Here is a 13,782-nt window from a genome sequence, read left to right as displayed (position 1 = left end):
CTAGAGGGAAGGCATTTGCTCGCATTGACCTTGAGACCTGGCGAGATATCAGGTATACCCAGAAAGCAAATGGAAATACAATCTGGAGGTCAGGGAGGGACAAGCACAGGCCACAGGTCAGCATAAGCAGCACGGGGCTAACCACCCCTCCCACTCCAACATCCCCCCACGTACACTTGCGTGCTTCCCCTCGCCTGCAGGCAGCACTGCCCGTTAGAAATATGCCAGCCATATACACAATTTACAGTTTTCTAGTAGACACGTGAAAAACAGTGACAGGTGAAATTCACTTTAAGAGTGTTTTATTTAACCCCGTATATCTAAAATATCATTTCAAAATGAATCAATATAAAGATTACTAATGAGATATTTTACAGTCATCTTTTCATACTAAATCTTCATATCCTACGTATCCTTTACACCTACAGCCCAGCCCATATCAATTCCGATCAGCGACATTTCAAGGGGACTATATGCAGGACTAGATGGTGAACCACAAGGGTGATTTAGGCACCAACATGACGTTTCTCTAGGCCTTGGAATTTGTGGAATTAAATTAAACAGAACTTAATTTTACAGATGAGAGAACAATGAGGAGCCTGTTGAGCCCCCCAGATCACTACCCACCACCCCCTTCTCGTGCTCTGAGAGGCAGTGGCAAAGGGGCAGCGTCACATGTGACGGAAGGTTGAAAGGGGTGAAGGATAGGGATTACCCCTCTAAACGTTACTTATTAGGTTATCAAACATCCGGGAAGCAATCTGATTGAACTCAGATCCACCTGAACTTGAACTGGTTATCTCTTAATCTGTATATGTGTCTGGTCTCCCAATAAGTTTCCTAAGGCAGTGGTTCCCAAATGTCAAACATTTGCAAACCGACTTCGTAATTCTGGGATGGCTGCATACCACCCAAATGATATCATTTACTTAATATTTTTATTTAATTCAACTAACCTTAAAAAATCTGAATACATAATTTAGTGTCATCCTAAGTGACTAGGTCCCTGAAACCATGGATTTCATGTGTTGTCAGATATTTTTTCTAGCATACATGATAGCTAGGGGAGAACCCGCTTGCAAGCTCACTCACATGTTGGCAGGACTCAGTTCCTCACTGGCTATTGGTCAAAGCCTCCCTCTATTCTGTGCCGTGTGGGTCTGTGGGGTAGTTCAGAACATGGTAGTTGGCTTCCCTCACAGTAAAGCAACAGAGTGACAGAAAGCCCCGAAGATGGAAACCATCTCAGAAGTGATATCCCATCCTCTCTGCTGCATCCCGTTCGATATAAATGAATCACTAAATCTAGCCCACGTGAAGGGGAGGGATTTAAATAAGGGTGTGAACTCCAGGAGGTGGGGATCCTTGGGGGCTATCTTAGAAGCTGCCTACCAGGTAATGATGTAAAATATCAATGACCTCTATTGGTGATGATGTCACAAGTGCTGCTAAAACTACTGCAGTTTGTTGGCTACATTCATACTTGTAGGACATGCACATTTTCAGTTAGAGGTTCGTGAAAATAAAGGTGTATTATGTTCACAGACTTCAGCTCAAACCCCCTTGTGTTAAAGAACTCAGCATACCTCGCACCACCTGGAAATCAGTCTGCTGCTTTGTGGATGGGCACAACGACTCCTCACATACCCCTGGAACCACCCTGTGTGGGCATTTACCATGTTTGTGAAAGAATCCTTTTTTTTTTTTTTCCCTTAACCTTGTGGTACTGCTAGTCCAACTCAGAAATAAATCGACTTTTTGAAAACTGTGCCCACAGCTGCAAAAAGCAAGTGTTGGGCACTAATAAATCAGGATTAGTGGAGCTCGGCTTATAGTGAAACTTTCACCTCCTCTGGGCAGGAGGAGAAACTGATCTACTGGGACAAACAAGTCATGTTTCAAAGGGATAACCATTTTTCTAATGACAGGTAGGATCGGAGTAGAAAGCGAACAGAGGAGAGATGTTGTATTCCTAAAAAATCCGATCTTCTTAAACGTGGGGCCCTCTGAAAACATGAATCAAAATTATATTTCTAAGGGCCCTGCCTGACCTCTGCTTATGACCTTTCCAGGCACAGCCACTGCAGGTATTTTCCTTCTAGATGGTGAAGAACAGCCTGGGATGCTAACGACAGGCCCAGGGCAGAGAACCAGTGACCTTTGTACACAATTATAGTTTCAATTTTGCCCTCCTGGACCCCAATCCAAACTCGTCATCGCCTGCTCACAGAAATGCCTAGGTGTTCCACTGTATTGGGGGTGAGACAGGAGTTATATTCAAAATATTTAACAACCGATAAGGCACAGGCAATAACCAATCCAAACAATGTCTGATGCTGGAGCAGGGTCCTGGGGCACCCCTTGCTGTGTCAGGCATTAATCCTTAGTTGCTGAAATATGAGAGAGGTCTTAGGGGTGCTGGGGGTGCACTCGGGTGACTGAGGTTGGTGAGGAGTCACCAACGGGTTTTGAAGCATCTCGGTATTTTAGCAACCAGCGCGGCTGCACCAGTGCTAACAGTCTGAATAGCATCTGCTGCAGTGGGGGGCTGCTCCTCCCAAGGGTCCCCATGGAGGGTTCCAGTGTGGGAGCTGACCCTATTGCCCTTCGGCACTCTGTCTGGCTGGTACTGTGGGGACAGAGCCCAGCCCTTCTCTCTGCGCCTGGAGCTGAGGTCAGTGCCTCTAGGTCCTGGACCACTTCCAAGGCTCTCAGAACCCCCTGCTCATGTCTTCTCAGGGCTGGCTGACTGCAGTCTCCCAGCTCCCAGGCACCTTCTAGGAGCAGCCTGGACAGCTGCTGCCAGCTGGCACCGAGGGACTTCTACGCAAGAGAGGGCTGGGTGTTTCCTGTAAGTCTGATGGAGGGGCATGTTCGCAGTCCACAGGCATCACACCACCCAAGCAGCCCCACCACCGTACGGGGCAGCGATGAAAAAAGAGACTTTTTTCGTGTACCCTCTCATTTCAAGGACTGGTTTAGCAACTACCTGAAATTCCTGAATGGAGCTCACGTTTCACTTTTTCATAAAAGAGGTCATTCTGCAGTGCCTCTTGGTCTATATTATTTTGCTAAATGCTCTGGTTGGTCTACTTTGCTCTTGCTTCTGGTAAACAGAGGAGGGGAGGCTTTGGCTACAGGTAGCCCTGGGTCTGAATTCTGGCTCAGGGGACTGCAGCCCAGTCACTTCCCCTCTGAGGCAACGTAAAAACTTCTGTAAACGGGGCTCACACAGAGCCTGTCTTGTAGGTTGGTCGAGGGTCTAACGAGACAAAGACAAAACTGATAGATACTCTTATAAACTGAGCACAAGATTGAGAATAAAAACTTCTAGTCTCTGTTTGGGGTAGGAACTTCCAGGGTTACTCCAGTGTACCAATTTAAGTATTTCTTAAATAGGTCTTTTTTGTTCACTCAAGCTGACTAAAAAGCAGACAAAGGGCGAATTTAGAGGTCAAATGTACTCAATAGGTTTGGCACAGACTTAGATCCAAGCTATAAGAACTCAGCGTTCTCCCTACTGAATGAAGTTAACATACCTCCTTTTAAAACCAGGAAAATAGCTAACATACATTAATTCATTAATATTCGTATAACTAGCTAACATTTGTTTCAATCACAATAAATGCAATTTCAAATCAAGATAATATAAACACTAAAAGATGAAAAGAGAGATGGTGTGGAGAAAAGGGAACACTCTTGCACTGCTGGTGGGAATGTGAGAGAACATTGGAGAACAGTTCTCTATGGAGAACAGTATGGAGGTTCCTTAAAAAACTACAAATAGAACTACCATATGACCCAGCAATCCCACTACTGGGCATATACCCTGAGAAAACCATAATTCAAAAAGAGACATGCACCAAAATGTTCATTGCACCTCTATTTACAATAGCCCAGAGATGGAAACAACCTAGTGTCCATCATCAGATGAATGGATAAAGAAGATGTGGCACATACATACAATGGAATATTACTCAGCCATAAAAAGAAACAAAATTGAGCTATTTGTAATGAGGTGGATGGACCTAGAGTCTGTCATACAGAGTGAAGTAAGTCAGAAAGAGAAAGACAAATACCGTATGCTAACACATATATATGGAATTTAAGGGGAAAAAAATGTCATGAAGAACCTAGGGGTTAGACAGGAATAAAGACACAGACCTACTAGAGAATGGACTTGAGGATATGGGGAGGGGGAAGGGTAAGCTGTGACAAAGCGAGAGAGTGGCATGGACATATATACACTACCAAGCGTAAAGTGGATAGCTAGTGGGAGGCAGCCGCATAGCACAGGGAGATCAGCTCAGTGCTTTGTGACCACCTAGAGGGGTGGGATAGCGAGGGTGAGAGGGAGGGAGACGCAAGAGGGAAGAGATATGGGAACATATGTATATGTATAACTGATTCACTTTGTTATAAAGCAGAAACTAACACACCATTGTAAAACAATTATACTCCAATAAAGATGTAAAAACAAAAAAAAAAGAAAAAGTGCCATTTGCAGCAACATGGATGGACCTAGAGATTATCATACTAAGTGAAGTAAGTCAGAGAGAGAAGGACAAATACCACATGCTATCACTTATATGTGGAATCTAAAATACAACACAAATGAACATATCTACAAAACAGACTCACAGACATAGAGAACAGACTTGTGGTTGCGAAGGGGGGAGGGGCAGGGGAGGGTTGGATGGGGAGTTTGGTACTAGCAGGTGCAAACTATTATATATAGAATGGATAAACAACAAGGTCCTATCTTATAGCACAGGTAACTATATTCAATATCCTGTAATAAACCATAATGGAAAAGAACATGAACTTTGCTGTACACCCGAAACTAACACAACATTGTAGATCAATGAAACTTCAATTAAAAAAAAAAACAACAGGCTCTGATTACTCCTCACCGTCACCTCTAGTGCTGCCACCCTGGCCCAAGGCACCCTCATCTCTCACCAGAGTACTGGAATAGTCTCTCTCTTCAACTCTTACTCTCCTGTACGGTACTCTCAATACAGTAGCCAGAGGCATCCTTTAAAGAACAAAGTCAGATCGTCGTCTCTCCAGGGCTCAAAGTGATCCCAAAGCTCCCTCTCACTCTTTCTTTTTTTATGTTTTCAAATTCAGAGCCGTAAAATCTCAAAATAATTGTGGCAACATGTTCTAGCGTAAACCTTACTCAGCAGGATATATATATATATATTTTTTTACATCTTTACTGGAGTATAATTGCTTTACAATGGTGCGTTAGTTTCCGCTGTATAACAAAGTGAATCAGTTATACATATACATATGTTCCCATATCTCTTCCCTCTTGCGTCTCCCTCCCTCCCACCCTCCCTATCCCACCCATCTAGGTGGTCACAGAGCACCGAGCTGATCTCCCAAGCCAGAGTCCTACAAGGGCCTACAAGGCCCTCCAGGACTTCCCCCTACTTCCCTCCTCCTCACTTACTCTGCCTGGTCACACCAGCTCCTCCTTATTCCTTCAATATGCCAGGCTTGCTCCTGCCTCAAGGCCCCTGTGCCCTTTCCCCAGTAACTGCAAGGCGATTTCTCTCACCTCTTCAAAGACTTCACTCAAATGCCACCTTCTCCGTGACAATCACCCTACCTGCCCCACTTAAATCCATACACCCACCCCTGCCTTGCCACTCTTCCTACCCTGCTGCACTCCTTCCACAGTCCTCGCTACTTTTAACCTTGTCCTATACCACGTGACGTACTATTTTATTAGGGTTATTGTTATTGTCCACATCCCCCACCTAGAATTTAAGATCTACATGGAAGGGGCTTGGTAAATATTTCTGAATTAAGGGAAAATGCCCCCCAAAGGGCAGATAAAAGACCCCATAAGATATCAAGAGTCCAAAAAAGGGCTTGTAATGTCCAACTGCAGGACCCACATATTATATTTCATTTTCTTCTTTTTTTCCTTTTTTTCTTTTGTGGTACGCGGGCCTCTCACTGTTGTGGCTTCTCCTGCTGCGGAGTACAGGCTCCAGACGCTCAGGCTCAGCGGCCATGGCTCACAGGCCCAGCCGCTCCGCAGCATGTGGGATCCTCCCGGACCGGGGCACGAACCCGTGTCCCCCGCCTCGGCAGGCGGACTCTCAACCACTGCGCCACCAGGGAAGCCCCATTTTCTTCTTTTCATAATGCTGTGGCATTTTAAAGAGGAGTGACAAAGAAGTAGGACTGACACTGAGGAAAGGATGCTGCTTGCCCAGGAAAGACCCTGTGGAGTGGCATTCCCGGGGAGGGGTAGATCACCACACTTCCAGCATAGGGACTTCGCCATAGAGGTCCCCAAATCTCCTTTTTATCTGGGAGTCAGAGACTCAGAATGACCGACCCATCTTACAAATTCACGAGAGGCTCCCCGGCACACCAGAATTCACAAATGATGGCATTTCTTTCCAGTGACCATGGCCATTGCCCAGAATATACTCTTCTGAGACAGTGGTAGCAAGGAAACTGATTGAATGTTCAGACGGTGGTTCAGGGATCTTGGAATCAGGGCTAAGGATGGGTAAGCCTCTTGAAGGCTGTTTAATCTGGGCCATGGTCACTGGAAAGGCTACTTAACCTGGGCCTGATCTTCAGCCACACTGCTCAACGGACAGCCCTCTCAATCCACAGTCATGTCCGCGAGATTGAGGGTCTCTTTTACTGGCCAATCCTGGGCAACTGCTGGGAAGTTTTCCTTTCTGGGCTGTCGTCTTCTTTGCTCCAAGGGGACCATCACCGTTCACTGCACACAAACTTTCTCCAGGTAGGACGGATTAGGGGTCTCCTGGTAAGGTTACACCCATATTGCTGTGCCACCTTCCAGAAACAGAGGTCACTTGGCTGGAGTTCTGTGAGCTCATAAGCTCCTCAGTCGCTTGGCCTGCCCCTCTCAGGCATGGGTCTGGCCTCTGTAGGTCCCAGAGGGGTAGAACATCCAGAGTCCACGCCCTTGGGAGCGCTCAACATTGCAGCCCGTGCTGGAGCCAGGAGCCGTGACTGATGGTCACCACTCTCACTAATTAGCTCTTTTGGCCAAGACGAATCACCTAAGCTTTCGGGGCCTCAGTTTCCAAATCTAAAAATGAGGGGAGGGTTTCCCTGGTGGCACAGTGGTTAAGAATCCACCTGCCGATGCAGGGGACATGGGTTCAAGTCCCGGTCCGGGAAGATCCCACATGCCGCGGAGCAACTAAGCCCGTGAGCCACAACTACTGAGCCTGTGCTCTAGAGCCCGTGAGTCACAACTACTGAGCCTGTGTGCCACAGCTACTCAGGCCCACATGCCTAGAGCCCGTGCTCTGCAACAAGAAAAGCCACCGCAATGAGAAGCTTCTGCACTGCAACGAAGAGTAGCCTCTGCTCACCACAACTACAGAAAGCCCATGTGCAGCAACGAAGACCCAATGCAGCCAAAAAAAAATTAATTAAAAAAGTAAAAATGAGGGGATTGAACACTTGAAGATCCCTTCTATTTCTAAAAACCCAGAGTTCTATTTTTTACCTACCTCTTTAAGTTTTAAATAATGACAACAGCATCTGAAACCCTGTTTCCGAAACTTTTCCCAAGGCCAGATGTTCCTGGCACCGAAGTAGGAGAAAAAAATAGTTTTTGAATAACCTAACTATTTTGTCTTTTAGAGCAAATTATCCTCTGGCCTTTTCAATTCCCTTTCCCCTACTGCTACCTCCTTAGGAATCCTTAAAAAAAGCTTTAAAAAAGGAAACTATCCACCCTTCCATATTCATCAGGATCTATCTCATAATAACATTATTCCCCTCACCCTCCCCCCCCAATTATTTTTCCTATGAAAAACCACACAAACACGTTCATTGTGGCAACTATGCTCATCAGCCTTGATTTGTCCCTGTTTTGCAGGGAAGGGTATTAAATGCTCTGAGGAAATGGAATACAAAGGTTAGAGGCGGGGCTGGGGGAGGAAGCAAGTTGTCTGCGCAGGTGAGTTCTGGTCTCAGTTTTCAGGAGATGATGGGCAGAAAGGGGGAACGCAAAGGGAAGGGGAGAAAGAGTGAAGGCACATGTTGTTTGCTTTGAAAGAGCTTTTAGGCGAAGCCCTGGTGGCAGCCCATCAAGAATGTTCAGTTGGTTAAATGGCTTCTGGAACTGGGACTTTCCTACGAAGTCACACCACAGTGAGAGGGCGGAGCTGGAACGCCAACTCCTGTCCTTTAGCAGCTCTCTCTGCACATCTGTCTGCGTAGCAAGCTGGTGAGGTATTGGGCAGCCCCGCTACTGGTCCCACACCCAGTTTCCAGGAGCCAGGATCATTCTACAGGTCTCTAAAGCCTTTAAGGAAGACCAAATCTTTCCGTAGCCATCCTGGAAATCAAAGATGCTCCAAACCACCACTTAATAAGTCAGTGATTTATTGAAAGAAGAGCAATTCACTAGCAGACCCTCCAAACGCATCTATAGGTATCATACATGAATAACTGCCTAGCCTGAAGTTAGCAGCATATTCTAAATAATTGTAGGTGCCAAGATGTCATCTAATGACTTTTAACTGAGGACGCATATGCCCTAAAGAATTTTTAGGAGGGGTGGGTACATGCATGTGTGCAAACATGTATCCTACTATAAAAAAAAAAAGTCTCTCTTTTTAAGTCACACTAGGATTACAAACCAATACAATGAGTGAACCTAAAATATGACATATTATTTAAACACAGGCACAAACAAAAGCAGAAAGCTAGCCTAATTCATACCAGAAAGTATCAAAAACAGACATTCTGGTAAGTATCTAGCTAGTCTGACAGTCTCAAAGCAGTAACTTCGAATTAGTATGGAGAAATTACAATGTTGGTGTTGTATGAATACCTCCGGGTGGCACTGGCGTAGGATGTCATGTACACTAGGAAGAGGTGCCTCTGAAGTTTGTCGGTTTGTTGCATCATAACAGGGTTCCGCCTCCAGGACTCATATTTTCCCAGTTTATTCTTATTCTTTTCAAGACAAAGCTTTCTCTGTCCTTTCATCAACAAACAAATACATGTTACTGTTCTTGTCATTTCCTGATAGCTTGCTTTTTGGGGGGGGTGGGTGTGGGAGAGGAGAGGAGGGACACTAAGGCTTTTTTTTGGGGGGGGGGGTTGAAACAGCACCAACTTTGTAACTGATGAGGAAGTGGAGGGAAATTGAAACGGTAGAGTGAAGAATCAGTCGGGCACACAGGCAATCCCTTCCCTAACCACGATGATACTCCATTTAGAAGCAGCACCTCCAGCAAAAGCAGCCCTACCACAGCACTGTGCCCGCCTGTCCATCACATCTTCCCTACCAGTTCCTTCCTGAAAATCTGAAATCTACACAAACCCCCTGGCCACAGCTCCAGAAGAGTCCCGCCTTTCTTCCTCCTTTTCCTGGGACAGCAGACCAAGTCCTCTTTGGGTCCTTACTACTCAGAAGCTAAATGCATTTTGCTTGAGGCATTCATGAAGGAAAATGATAATGGTTTCATAATCTGAGGTGAATTCAAGTCTGTGGGTTTGGAGGGAGGGTGGTATAAGAAGACATAATTACTGGATGATTCTCAGAAAGTATGTTTCTTCTTGCACAGAGTCTAGTTTTAGTCAACAGAATCGAGGAATTAAGGCTTTCTCCTGACGTTTACATAGCTGAAAAGGTATAAATTATGGAAGGAATAAAAAGCATTACCCCAAGCTCTTCCCTTTCTTTTCCTTCTCTTCACCTTTGTCAGTTCTCAAAAACCAAACCGCTTATAAGCTGCAAATGACTGAGATTTTGTATAGCACTCCAGAGTTAGGATAAAAATCATACTGTTGGGGAAAAAAAACCATATTATTGAAACTCATGCTCTTTCCCAAGGGTGTAGGTCACAGGAGGCAGCTGGTTCCTAGTAGATAATGTGAACATTAGAACCTGCACATACAATACTTTAAAAATCTACAGTTCCCTAAATATTTAGAATACATAAAGAACCCTTAAAACTCAACAACAAAAAACCAAATAATCTCATTAAAAAATGGGCAAGGGACTTGAACTGACATTTCTCTAAAGAAGATATACAAACAACAACAAGCATATAAAAAGATGCTCAATATCACTAATTGTTAGAAAAATGCAAATCAAAACTATATCATCTTACATCCATCAGGATGGCTGCTATTAAAAATCCAAACAGGGCTTCCCTGGTGGCGCAAGTGGTTGAGAGTCCGCCTGCCGATGCAGGGGACACGGGTTCGTGCCCCGGTCTGGGAAGATCCCACATGCCGCAGAGCCTGCGCGTCCGGAGCCTGTGCTCCGCAACGGGAGAGGCCACAACAGTGAGAGGCCCGCACACCACAAAAAAAAAAAAACAAAAAAAACAACAACAAAAAAACCAAACAAACAGAAAACAACACGTTATTAGCTAGGTTGTGGAGCAAATGAAACCCTTGGGCAGTGTTGGTGGGAATGTAAAAGGGTATAGCTGTTATGGAAAACAGTATGGCAATTCCTCAGAAAATTAAAAATAGAACTACCATATGATCTACCAATACCGCTTTTGGATATATATACAGAAGAATTGAAAGCAGGGTCTCAAAGAGGTATTTGGACACCCATGTTCACAGCAGCATTAGTGACAAAAGCCAAAGGTGGAAGCAATGCAAATGTCATCCACAGATGAATGGATGAAGAAAATGTGGTCTATACGTATAATGGACTATTATTCAGCCTCCAAAAGGAAGGAGATTCTGACACACGCTATACCATGGATGAACCCTGAGGACATTATGCAACGTGAAATAAAGTAGTCACAAGAAGGCAAATACTGTATGCTTCCACTTACATGAAGTACCTAGAGTAGTCAATCTCATAGAAACAGAAAGTAGAATGTGGTTGCCAGGGGCTGGGGGAGGGCAAGTGGAGAGTTGTTGTTTCATGGCTATCGAGTTTCCATTTCACAAAATGAAAACGTTCTGGAGTTTTACAACAACGTGAATATATTTAACGCTACTGAACCACACATTTAATAGTTAAGGTGGTAAATTTTATGTGTATTTTACCACAGTTGAAAAAACCAAATCTCTGGCTCCCAGTATGCTAGTGATGTTAACAATAACACCTCAGACACACCCAGGAACTTCTCTCTGAGAGGCCCAGATGGCTGGCCTACAGACTCGCTGATGCCAACTCAAAAAGACGGCCGAGGGTAAATTCAACTACATGGTTGCACTCATCGGAGTTTTATTTTTTATTTTCTTTTTCTCCACTAACATGAATATTTTGAATATCTCACCATTACACTCCTCTGAAACTCAGGCCACCCAAACATCTGTGGATGCCGATTCTGAAGTGCTCCTCTGCATTATCTGGGATTCTGGGGAAAAGAGGCCTGCCTAAATGTCAGGGTTCAGGAGAGGAGGGATATGTGAAGTCAACCCCCTTCCTCTTCTTTTTTTTTTTTTTTTAAATTAATATTGTAAATTGGCATTCTGGTGTATAAATCAGGTTCCTCTGTGTTTGCTTAATAAGAATTAGTTCCTCAAAGTTGTTTATTAATTAATTAATTTATTTTTGCGGTGTTGGGTCTTCGTTTCTGTGAGAGGGCTTTCTCTAGTTGCGGCAAGCGGGGGCCACTCTTCATCGCGGTACGCGGGCCTCTCACTATCGCGGCCTCTCTTGTCGCGGAGCGCAGGCTCCGGACGCGCAGGCTCAGCGGCCATGGTTCACGGGCCTAGTTGCTCCGCGGCATGTGGGATCTTCCCAGACCAGGGCTCGACCCCCTGTCCCCTGCCTTAGCAGGCAGATTCTCAACCACTGCGCCACCAGGGAAGCCCCCTTCCTCTTCTTATTTAGAGAATTCAGTAACATGCCCATGCAGTCCCTCCCCATAAAATTCAGCATCTTTTCTCCAGATAAAAGATGACCACTTCTCTCTTTCTACTTTTGACCTTCACACTGAACTGGCAGTACTTCCTGTCTAAGAATTACACGTGAGATTAATATTCCAGGTGTTCTCCACCATCCAACACGATCTACCACCTTCTGCCATTCTGAGACCTCTTCTTTTTGTCTTTTTTCTTTTCCGGAACCACTTCCAGATTGGGGGATCAAAGGCACTGCATAATAATGACACTTTATAAACCTTCTCTTGCATCTCAAACACAAAGGAGCACAGTGACGGTAGGAAGCTGGAGAAATGGCTGGGGAGAGAACAGATTCCCCCAGGAGAAAGGGAAACAGCTTTTGGAAGGATGCACTCCAAGAAAAAAGATGTCAGGTCCATCTGGAAAGTATTTAACAAAATAAAAAGCCCTTTTCTGCTATGAGCAGCAGATTAGCAGAATACAAAACTCCCTGATCAACAAACCTCTAGGACCAATTAAAAATCAAAACAAAACCGAAAGAAGAGCTCCTTCTAGGGATGTCCAGCCATGGCTAAGTTGTAAGCCTCTTTCTGGTGCTCAGGAGAGCTCCTGGTACCACGTGCAAGAGACCTTTCCACTGCAGTGCTCCTCCATGTGTCTCCTCCAGGCATTTATTTGTGCAAAGGGCTCCAAACATCAAATAAAGTCCAATCTCCCCTCCAGCTCCGACCCCCAGTGGAAACGTGGGCTGCCTCAGTCAGAGCTAGTGCAGGGTTTCTGAAACCACTTGGGCTGAGAACTCCAACTTAGAATCCTCCCATAGTCTGTCAGCTTCCTCTCCATCTTCTTGCATAACGTGGTAGCAAAACATGAAATAAATGTGGCAATCTGAGGACATCATCAACAATGATGTTCTTCCTCTTGCCTCACAGTTTTGGTTATTTTGCAGTACTGGGACATAAACAACACACGGGTCCACTAACCCCTCACCCCACTGTCGTTCTGTTTTCCAGCACAGACACTTTGTAGTACACTTTGGAATGAAGAGAAGGAAACAAGAAGCTCCCAAACCTGGGCTCTTCTCTGCCTTTCTCTCCCTGCCTCTGTTAACACGTGAACAGCCACAGAAGAAGGCTAGTTTGTTTTCAAATGGCCCAGAAAAAAAGCTCGGCAACCTCTCTGGCTAACCTGTTTTAGTGCTTAACGAGAGCCCAAGAAGGTGGTGACTTCCTTCCTCTCACTCAGATTTGAGACACTTTCCTTTGTCATACAGGTCTGAAAGCGGCAGGCCGTTGTGTAAGAGCCTTTTATTGAACTTCTTTATTAAACTGTCCCTCGAGGACCACAGGATGAATAATCTTGGGCCCTTTAGCTGTTTCTGGGCTCTAATTTCCAATGCTTTGACCATCTCTTGGGCTCTTTTCTAGACTCCTCAAATCTTCCCTTCTAGAGGAAGAACAAGCTGAAGACACAAAGCTCTAGTGACAGACCTCGTGGCTTCTATACACCCTGCACATGACAGCCCCAGGCTGTGCTCTGAAACCCTGGGGCAGGGGGAGGCAGGGGACTTCCTCATCCCACGTTCAAACTGCCCACACCCCTCTACTCCCATTTTCTGTTAATAAAAGAAGGAAAATTGCAAAAAAAAAGAACACAGAAAGGAAGAGGGCAGAAAAAAATAAATAAAAGAAAAGGGAACTTAAGAATTTATAAAGATACAAGAAATTATTTTAACAGGAAACACAAGCCAAAAGATTCGTTCTGCCAGGCAAAAAGTGCATAAAAACAGCAAACTTTTGCATGCAGCCTTGCAGCGAGTTTGTCCACACACTATTGCTGCACTTTCTACCGCGCTTTGAGCACCCAGCGTCTGCCTCCAAACACAAAATGATGTGTCCCAATGTACGCTAATAGGTAAACTCGAGGAGAGGCTTA

General features: G+C 45.0%; 1 protein-coding gene across 2 annotated transcripts in view; it reads right to left on the bottom strand.

Annotated features, from left to right (window-relative positions):
• The window catches only part of WIPF1 (WAS/WASL interacting protein family member 1), a 114,917-nt gene that overhangs the window by 57,201 nt on the left and 43,934 nt on the right, over nt 1–13,782 (bottom strand). The gene's annotated exons all lie outside the window — the stretch shown is intronic.

Source organism: Delphinus delphis, chromosome 7 (genome assembly GCF_949987515.2).
Source record: "Delphinus delphis chromosome 7, mDelDel1.2, whole genome shotgun sequence".
NCBI lineage: Eukaryota > Metazoa > Chordata > Mammalia > Artiodactyla > Delphinidae > Delphinus > Delphinus delphis.
The sequence above is the reverse complement of the archived record's forward strand: the minus strand, read 5'-3'. Positions and strand labels throughout refer to the sequence as shown.